The sequence below is a fragment of the Oryctolagus cuniculus genome, chromosome 2 (genome assembly GCF_051225735.1).
Source record: "Oryctolagus cuniculus isolate XC-2025 breed Fujian yellow rabbit chromosome 2, ASM5122573v1, whole genome shotgun sequence".
NCBI lineage: Eukaryota > Metazoa > Chordata > Mammalia > Lagomorpha > Leporidae > Oryctolagus > Oryctolagus cuniculus.
Genome location: NC_142868.1, coordinates 160,818,247 through 160,828,373, shown reverse-complemented (window position 1 = coordinate 160,828,373; position 10,127 = coordinate 160,818,247). Strand labels below are relative to the sequence as shown.

Genomic DNA, 10,127 nt, shown 5'->3' with positions numbered 1-10,127 from the left:
GGGGCCGGTGCTGTGACATAGCGGGTAAACCCTCTGCCTGCAGCACCAGCATCCCATATGGGTCCTATTTAGAGTCCCTGTTGCTCCAGTTCCCATCCAGCTTCCTGCTAATGCACCTGGGAAAGCAGCAGAAGATGGCCCAAGTCCTTGGGCCCCTGCACTCATGTGGGAGACCTGGAAAAAGGTCCTGGCTCCTGGCTTCAGATCGGCCCAGTTCTGGCTGTTGTGGCCATTTGGGGAGTGAAGCAGTGAATGGGAAGACCTCTGTCTCTATTTCTTCCTTTCTCTTTCTGTAGCTCTGCCTCTCAAATAAATAATCTTTAAAAAAACAATTCTGTTAACTCTAACCCAGCCATAGTAACTTGGTAACCACCATCTCCTACCTCTTTCACATTTCTTTTCTCTCCTTATCCTAATAGTAACTAATGTTTTTCAAACACTGTATTCATTATATTCCAGATACTATGCTAAGCATTTTACATTTAGTATGACAGTTAATCCTCATGGCAAAATTATAGATGGAGTAGCTAAGGCATCAAGGGCTTACATAATTTGCCCAAAGTTGTCAAGCTAGTAGGTCTCAGATTTCTAATTGATTTCTGTTGGATTTCTAGACTTAACCACTGTAGGTTCCTGCCCTGTACTTGTATTCATTCTCTCATCTATTCATTGTACAGGCTCTCTCTCTCTCTCTCTCTCTTTTTTTTTTTTTTTTTTTTAGAAATTGTACAGGTTCTTGTGCCTAGCAACAAGAGGGGAGAAGAAGAAATGAAAGTCACTGTTTTAATTGGAGATGCAAACATCTATAAACACAAAATAACTAGAATTCAAGGCAATATGTATGATATAGGAATTAGGTGTGTGTTTAATGTCAAAAGACCAAAAACTTTTTGAAGGCAAGATTTAAACCCATGTTTTCTAGGATACAACGGCTCCTGATAAATAATGGCCAGAGGTAATCTCTCATCAGAGATTATAAAGGCTGGGGTTGAGAAGGTAGCTTTTCCTGCTGAGGCTCAAACAGAAGTTGTAGGGCCATGCCGACTGCAGATCACACTGAAAGCGTGTTACCACACCATCTGCAACGAGAGAAGCTGAGCATCTGTAATATGCTAGGTGCAACGATGGGCACCTGGAAACTACAAAGACGAGGAAGGGGACCAGAACATTCAGTGCAGTGAGAGGGAAAGCCAGACTGGGGTGTATACAATACCTTATCGTGTGCGTGGTCACAGTGGCTGGGTTTAGGATTATCTAAAGGATCTTGGAAAAGGAAAGGAGCTTCCAATGGGAAGTAGAAAATAACAAACTCAGGTATTCTGAGAGTTTAAGAATAAAAGCTGGCGCTGCAGCTCAGTAGGCTAATCCTCCGCCTTGAGGCGCCGGCACACCCGGTTCTAGTCCCGGTCGGGGCGCCAGATTCTGTCCCGGTTGCCCCTCTTCCAGGCCAGCTCTCTGCTGTGGCCAGGGAGTGCAGTGGAGGATGGCCCAAGTGCTTGGGTCCTGCACCCCATGGGAGACCAGGGGAAGTACCTGGCTCCTGCCATCGGATCAGCGCGGTGTGCCGGCCGCAGCGGCCATTGGAGGGTGAACCAGCGGCAAAAGGAAAACCTTTCTCTCTATTTCTCTCTCTCTCACTGTCCACTCTGCCTGTCAAAAAAAAAAAAAAGAAAGAATAAGAGAGTGGCTGGTGCTGCGGCTCAATAGGCTAATCCTCCGCCTGTGTGTGGCACCGGCACACAGGGCATAGTCCCGGTCGGGGCGCCAGATTCTGTCCTGGTTGCCCCTCTTCCAGGCCAGCTCTCTGCTGTGGCCAGGGAGTGCAGTGGAGGATGGCCCAAGTGCTTGGGCCCCTGCACCCACATGGGAGACCAGGAGAAGCACCTGGCTCCTGGCACTGGAGGGTGAACCAACAGCAAAAGGAAGACCTTTCTCTCTGTCTCTCTCACTGTCCACTCTGCCTGTCAAAAAAAAAAAAAAAAAAAAAAAGAGAAAGTTTGGGTTTTAAAGTCAGTGCCTAAAAGTAGGCCTGACAAGCGAGGGAGTTGTGGCACTGTGGGTCAAGCCTCTGCATCCCTTGTCAGAGTGCCTGGTTTGAATCCCAGCTATGGAGCTTCAGATCCAGGACCTGCTAAAGAGCCTGGGAGGTGGCAGATGATGGCCTGAGTACTTTGGTTCCTCCTACATATGTGAGAAATCTAGATGGAATTCTGGCCTGACCTAGCTCCAGCTGTTGCTGGTGTTTGGGGAGTGAACCAGCAAAGGGAAGCTGCCTTTCAAATAAGTAAATTAAAAAAAAAAAAAAAAAAAAGGCAAGCCAGTCCTCCAGCCAGTGTTCTCAGCACCCTGTGTCTCCCTCAAGGGGCAGGATCCCTGAGGATGAGAGCTGAACTTGCCTTGACTCACTCTGAGGTTGCTACACATCTGCGAGTGAATAGCTGAACTGAGAGACTCTGGAAATACTGAGTCAATTTCAAATCTTAAGGACAATAAGTTCAAAACCAGATTGGTCTGTGGCCTAATTCAGTTTGCACTGCGATACCCAAGTCTCTTCACTGGAGGCTGCCTCGAAAGTGCTGAATTATGGAGGGAACATACCACTGTCATTAACGGAACAAAATCATTTCTTCCAAAACTGACCTTGGGCAATGACTTCTTCTCCCCTGGTCCCTTGCAGCCTTCATTCTGAAGTTTTATGATGCAGTAAAATAGCAACAACAACAAATGAAATGGGCTTTCCTAGGGAGAGGTGGAATCTTCGGGCAATTAGCTTTTCTAGCTCTTTAGGCAGTAGTTTTAATATATTAAAATGTGCTGCCTGGCCTTGAGGGAATGAAAACAAATGGCCTCCCAAACTCCCTCCCAGCCCCCACACCCTGAAATCCTTCACCTGGATGTGAAGTCCCTCTCCAGTGTTGGTGTTTGCACAGAGCACTTTTTCCAGGAGAGCCGGGGCTGTGCATGCTACAATCCTTTTGCAAAAGGATGCAAACTGAAGAGCTTTGACGATAGGGCAGGCTTCTGGAGGGCGATCTTCCCGGAGGCTCCAGCTCTGGCAACAACCTGAATCTCTCTACTCGGGTCTGCTCTACATTGTTTATCATTTTCTGCATTGAAAATGCAAAATCACCCCGGTCCCTCCCCCAGCGCGACTCTGAGGACTGCGTACTGGTAGAGTTCCATGGTATGCAATGATCTAATGCCCCAGAGTCTGTTACCATGCGACAAAAGCCGAGGTCAATTATGATTCCTCGTCAGTGACCCGCAGCCTCTCTCACGCCTCTCAGCGCAGTGTGTTTTGAAGAGCAGGCACTTTAACATTTCTAAAGGGGACCCAAATTATCATTCAAGTGATAAACTGCCACACAGACAGGCATTCTTTTATGAGTCACTGAAATGCAGGTCTTGGGAGGTGATGCATCTGGTCTTGGTGTTTATTAAAGAGAGGGAAGACAAATAGATCAGAGAACAAATCAAACATTGCACATCACAGACGCCAAGCACAACAGAATAATCTTCCAATATTAATATATGGGCTACAGAACCCCACTGGGCAAAACCATGTTTTATTCAGGAAAACAATAAATCATGCAATCTCTCTATAGAAAGCCATTTACTGCTCATTTGGAAATTGAATCCATAATCTTTAATAAAGCCTGTTTACACCAACAGAAGAGTTTCAAATAAATAAAACTGGAAGCAATGATAAATTAGCTCCCTAACCTTTATATGTTCATTGCACTGTAATCACTCAAGCCCACAGAAGTCAAATTTGTTTTACCAATTTCCTGAAATCAATCCAGTGAGCTCCTGGGTCTTACACAAAACCAATTCATATTGTCAAATAACAGCAAGTAGAATTAATATTCTGCTGCCTCTTGCTATCCAAAGGGACTTTACTAAAAGTAAATAACAACGCAGGCTTTTACCATCCAGAGATGTATTATTTAGATGTAAAATTCGAGAACCAGGCTTTGATACCCTAAAAATGGCAACAAGATAAAAAGCTGGCCCTGGGGAACATGTCATCCCAACATCTTAAAAAGGATGCCTAGGGCCGTGGCTAGAAAATAAAGAGCTGGGCTAGGATCTTATTGAAAAATTACGATGGCAAAATCCTTTCTGCTTGCAAATCATAGCTCCTCCACAACATGGGAAAACGGCTGGGAACGAATGGCCGGGGGTCTCATTCCTAGCACCAGGCACTCCTCCCCCTAGGACAACAGGGCTGCTCCTTGGGGGCAGCCGCCCGGCCTCCGGGATGCCAGCTCTCCCCGGGAGATCCAAGATGCCCTCCTCCTTCAGCGGAGCGCGCACAGTGTCTCTCCGCGACGCGCCTGCCTCCAGAGCCTGCCCCGTTCGTGATGTGAGCTCGCTGCCTTGGCGAGGATCCGCTGCCAGGGGTTGCTTACTTGGAAGGAGCGCTGGGGCCGCACGGGCAGGTCTGAGCCGGGCTCCGCGAGCCAAGCGCTGCATTTCACGCTGCCCTCATTTTCCATGCCGGGGAGGCAGGAATGATGAGTCCTCACAGGGGAATGTGGGAGGAAAGGTAAACAGTGCACGTGAGCCGCCGAGAGCTGCCGAGAACCAAGAAAGGAGCCTTCTCTCCTTCCCGCTCCTGGGGCAAATATTTACGGAGCAAGGGCCTCTGCGCGCGGCGCTCCGCGCTGGCTGCGGGCCGGTGGCTTCACAGGCCGCAGCGCCCCAAGTCGGGAGGCTTCTGTTTCCCCCTACTCAAGCTCGGAGGCGGAATGGGCAGAGAGGGAAAAGGGATGGCGGAGGCAGGTAGAACTGGTTTGGATCCTCTGCCGCCACTTAACTGCTGCTGCCTTTGAGTGAGTCACTTAACGTCTCTGAGCTCCGGCTTCCTCGGCCGGCGGCGCAGTGCCGCAGCACAGCATCCGCCCTGGAGGGCTCCCGCGCGGCTGAGAGTCGGGGCAGGGCCGCCGGTGCTCCCGCTCCCCGCCCCCACCACCCCAGACCCCATCTCCAAGGGGGCGTCTGCGTCCACCCAGGGGTGCTATAAAGTGCACGGTCCCTGAGAGCAGGAGCCGGCTCCCGGCTCCGCGTTTCCCGAGGGCCCTGCGCGGCACCGCGGGCAGGCGGCTTTGCTTTGCAAATGGAGGAGAAGCCCGGCTCTCTCCCTCCCTCCTCCCCCGCTCCTCCCTCTTTCTCTCTGCTGCAGTCAGGCCGGCAGCCAGAAAAAGCCCAGCATCTTCCACCATTGTCTCCTTGCACTCTGCCCGTGCTCCTCCAGCCTGGGGCTCCTTTCGGCGGAGGCCTGTGGGGGCGCAGGAGGGGGAGAGGCCACAGAGCCAGGAGCTCAGGAGGAGTTCCCAAACACGCCTCGGTGTGTCTCCTCCCTCCGCATGAAATCAACACAGTGTCCCCGAAGTCTTAGCGCCCCTTCTCCCTCCCCGTGAGATCCCAGGACTTCACCACCTTCACGGAGAGCCTGTTGACTCACCAAGGTCAGCTCAGTTCATCCTCAGAAGGGGGGCGGGGGAGGCAGGGGGCAGCTCATCAGCCCTGTTCTACAACTGAGGACACTAAGCTGAGCAAGGTTAAATTGCCCCCCTACCCAGGTCACAGCTGGAAGTCCTTAGGCTGGGATCTGAGGACCCCGGGGTTGCCTGACTCCAGAGCCCACCCCCATGGGCCTGAGCAGGCTTTCTCCCTGGCAGGTGGCAGGGCAGGCGCTGACTCACGGCTTTGGATTCATTGAGTTCTCTTTTCTGCATTGCCACTGCTTGGGCCTAATGAACAAATATTTGCATTATGCCTTTCTCGCTTTGCAAACAGCCACAGGAGTCTGCTTGCCCACAAGCCCAGAGAGTCCCAGCATTTTTGAGTGACATACTGACAGACTGCTTATGGGTAAGTTACAAAGAATGCTAGAATGTGACAGCCCTCAGAGATCATCCCCATCAGGGGTTCTTAACGTAGGATTCCATAAATCCCTGAATTTGTGCACGCATGCTTTTCCCCAGGGCAAGGGTCCAAAACTTTCATTAGTTTCTCTGAGAGGTTTTCAGCCCCAAAGGGTTCAAAACAATGGGAGCTCTGGCTGAGCCAGAGCCTCACGCTGCCAGGCTTGCTCAGGCCACCATTCCATGAGGCAGCACAATCTGTGATGGAGAAAACCCAGCGCTAGACACCAGCACAGAATCTGAGCTCGCAAACATCTTAAAGACTGGTGAGTAATGAGAACGGCTGATTAAGTCGACCTCCACCAGAAAGTACCTGCTTCTCCCCTCATCACTGAGCTCACTGGGAAACTCGACTGTGCTCCATCTTTAGCTTGAGCACAAGGAGGCAGCGCTCAGACTGGCCTGCCGTGTGATATGGCAGCAGCCTGCTGTACCTCAGTGTACACATCTGGGAGGCTCTGGGCCCATTTTGTTTGTCTCCTCTCTGCCCTCCGTGGCTTGATGTGTTGCAGCCTACTGCCACCATAAACCCATATTCTTGCTCCTGCTTTCCCCTGTGGCTTGGGTCAGCCATACCTACTCCTACATCTTGCCCTCTTCCCAGGATCACCCTCTCCCATCCCCCACCCTGGGGAATGCTATAACTGAGTGATCTTGGGCCACAAATATATCATGATCATGGAGCCAGTATGTTGGGAGGCCACACTGGCCTCTGCTTAGCTGCAGGATGAGGCCACCTTCACGCCTAACTCCACTCCCTGGGGCACACTTATCCTCCTCCTCTCAACACCTAAATCCTACTTACAGGACCCCTCTCCAATTCCACCTCCTTTCTGAAAACTTCTCATTGTTTTATCTATTTCAACTGCATCTATGACTAACTAGATTATAATCTCCTTGAGGGGGGCCGGCACAGTGGTGAAGCCGCTGCCTTGAATCTGCGGATGGAAGACCTCTCTCTCTCTCTCTCTCTCTCTCTCTCTCTCTGCCTCTCCTCTCTCTGTGTAACTCTTTCAAATAAATAAATACATCTTTTAAAAAAATCTCCTCAAGGGCAAATACTCACTTTTCTTTCTTTTAGTGTACTTACCAACAGTTTTATACAGGATAAATGCCATATAAAAACTGTACTAAGTAGATTTCTCCCCATCTTTGAAGTTGACCATTTGCTAAGAGGGTCCTTTGCCAAATAACATGTAGGGTCCTAGCCAGGGATGAGGGACTCAGTCTCCCTGTTCCCATAGACCCACTGCCACAAGTCTGGGTCAGTAGGGGACCCCATACCAGGTGTACTTGGTACTTGGATGAGGGATGAGAAAGAGGCCACTGCCATATCACCCACCAAATGTGTTGTGCCACTGCCAGCCCAGGCTCTTACCCTACCGGAGATGCCTCAGGGTGCAAACCTAACCCTGCTAGGAACAGTGGGTAACAGTGGAACACAGGCCTCGCTAGTGATGCAACCTGGTCACGCCCCCAGGTGGAGGATGACATCAGTCTCCGGGTAGGGGCAGGGAAGGCAAGACCACGTGAGGTCTGGGGTACCAGGGGACAGGGAGCAGACAGTGAGGGGCCCATCCTGCAGAAATGAGAAGGAAGACAGGACTGCAGGCTCCCAGGCATAGGCCCCTTGGTCCCATTAGACTTCACTTACAGAACACAAATGCAAAGGTAAAATCGCTAAGAACTTCAAGAGGACAACTGCTGGGCACTAAGTGCCAAGAGTTGCACCTGTGGGGAGGGCTGGGGAAGGTGAGGAACAGGGGGCTTTAGCCCATCATAGCTCTCCCTGGGGCCCTGGGTGACTGTCTCCGTATGGCTGGCATGTTTGCCACTGGCATGACTCTGCCTGAAAAATAGAGAAACAGCGAGTACTCACTCAGGGAATCAGAGCTGCCCGAAATGGCCATGGATGTCACTACTCATTCACCTACTATTTCATAGGCACACGAGGACTCGAGACTTGCAACTGTAGCTGGAGGAGGAGGAGCACCATTTGCCAATCAGGCACTTATTTAAGATTTGACAGTCAGACACATGACTTTGGTGGAAAATTCTGGGCTGTCTTCATTTTTAAAAATTTGGTTTAGCTATGACCTGACTCCCTTCTCTTCACTGAAATCATCCCCCATCCCACCTTCCACAAAACCCAAGAATCTTTCATATTTGTCAGAATGGCGACAGTTAAAACAAATCTTACTTAATTCCTATTAGACCTCAGGAAGATTAATGCATTGTCACACTTTGCTTTTAAACCCAGTGTTAACCACTGTAAGCTGGGTACTGTTTTTCTCTCCCTCACATCTTTAATTCATGACTGTAGCTGAATCTTTATCCTAAAAAGATTTTTAAAAGGTTGATTGATCCAACTGTTACTGCCTGGATCATATCCCATGATGGGTACAGCTTTTTTTTTTTTTTTTTTTAAAAACACCAGCAAGCAGTCCCTTCTCTTAATAACTGAGTCTTGAGTGATGTCACCTTGGAGAACTGAATTTCTGAGGCAGGGTCTCCAAGCTGCTGACATCTGAGGAAGAGACCTGGTGCTTCAGTTGGCTCAGGATTTGTCTTTTTTCTGTCACGTCCTCAGACTCTAGCTGGATGCGCGTGCCTGATCCAGCACCTACCTGCTAGGTTCACATCTGGGAGCCGCTAATGACTTGGGAGTGAGCTGTGCTGCCCCATCAACGTACCAGGAGTGGTACGATGGTATGAGCTGGGGAGGGTGCTGGCCGATTTTGCCTGTGGAATCCTGGGAGCAAGTTCCTCCATGGCTGCTAGTTCCTACCCATCTGTAAGCACTTCCGGGGTGCAGGAGGATTTCATCCACCCCTTGTCTACTAGAGCACTCCATAAACGCTTACTGGATTGATACGGCTCAAGCCTTCCTCCATGTCTCCATTTTTGCCTCCAAATTCTCCTCCTGGGAACTAGTGTAAGTACCACTGGCCACACCTGTGCTTGGGATTGCTCCCTTGCACTTTGGTTGCCTGGGCTGGGACGGCAACAGCACGTTGTCAACATGCTCTGCAGATCAGCGTGGTGCCAGTGGACTGCTTCTGCTAGCCTCCATGCCACTGAAGCAGCCGAATCCCGGGAACCGTGGAGAAGTAGCAGGGTCGCCCTTCCCTCCCTGGCTCAGGAGATCACGGCTAGGACTCAAGGACCTTTTGTTTGTGTGTTGTTTCTCTCGACTGAGATGCAGAATTCAATTATAGCCCCAGATTCCCATTAAGCCAATGTTCTTTTTCCCTCTTCTTCATGGAAAGCAGTACTAAATCTTGCTTAGTAGGGCCTCTGCCTCCTCGTTCTGTCCCTCGGCTAATAAAATCAAGGCTACTCGGAAATCAGATTAAATAATTTGTCTCTTCTCTTTCTAGAAGTTTCAGAGCTCTCGCTGACCTTTCTTCAAACAGCAGAAACTACCTTGTTTTTTTCCTCCCAGTGGCCTGTGAATACCCTGTCACTCACAAAGCAAAAGCACAAAGAAGGGCTGAGCTGGAAAGAGCAGGGATCTGGGGGTCAGCTCCCAGGGTGGGAGCCGCGGGGCCCCACACCCTCCTAGAGCCTCACTTTCTTTTCTGTGAAATTCGGGACTCAGACAAAAAGCTACCTTTAAATGTTCCTTTTTGCCTCTAAAAGTCTGGGCATCTCAGGGTTGTCGATTCCATGGGTAGGCTAATTCTCCAGGCCCAAGAAAATTGTTTCCTTTGTGATGGGAACATCTATTTTTCTCCTCCTTCCCTTTTTCCTTTTTTTTTTTTAATAGAACAGACAAAATGAGCTCAGCTCACAAGTTCAGCTGATGTCTTCCTAAACCACAGGGTTCATCTTCTGAAACCGCTGCCTCTTCCTTCAGAAGCCTCAGCGGTCCTTAGCTCTGACAGCCAGCCCCATCACTTTTGTATTCGGTCTGGGAGAGGAGGCTTGGAATGAGCAAAGGCAGGCACAGATGTGACTGTAAGGGACATGGGCGCAAACTCAGCAGGAGCCCAGCTGGCATCCTGTCCCTCAGCTCCCACCACCCACAGCCCTATTCAGAGTCTGAGTGAACAGTACTGTTGTCAGTCAACCCACTGACCACTCAGTGCACGAAACGATTGATCCCTCATACTTGTAACCCCAATAATCGCACAGCCCCTAGTTTCAAAATCAGAGAAAGCTTCAAGATTGGGATTTTTTTTTAAATATGTATTT

The 10,127-nt window shown here is 50.0% G+C and overlaps 1 long non-coding RNA gene across 1 annotated transcript; it reads right to left on the bottom strand.

Annotated features, from left to right (window-relative positions):
- Positions 1–840: 840 nt before the first annotated feature.
- Positions 841–3,075, bottom strand: LOC149128112 (uncharacterized). Its single transcript, XR_016230391.1, has 2 exons — positions 2,891–3,075; positions 841–1,079 (listed from the first exon to the last, which is right to left on the bottom strand). It is a non-coding gene; the product is annotated as an uncharacterized LOC149128112 (long non-coding RNA).
- Positions 3,076–10,127: the final 7,052 nt, after the last annotated feature.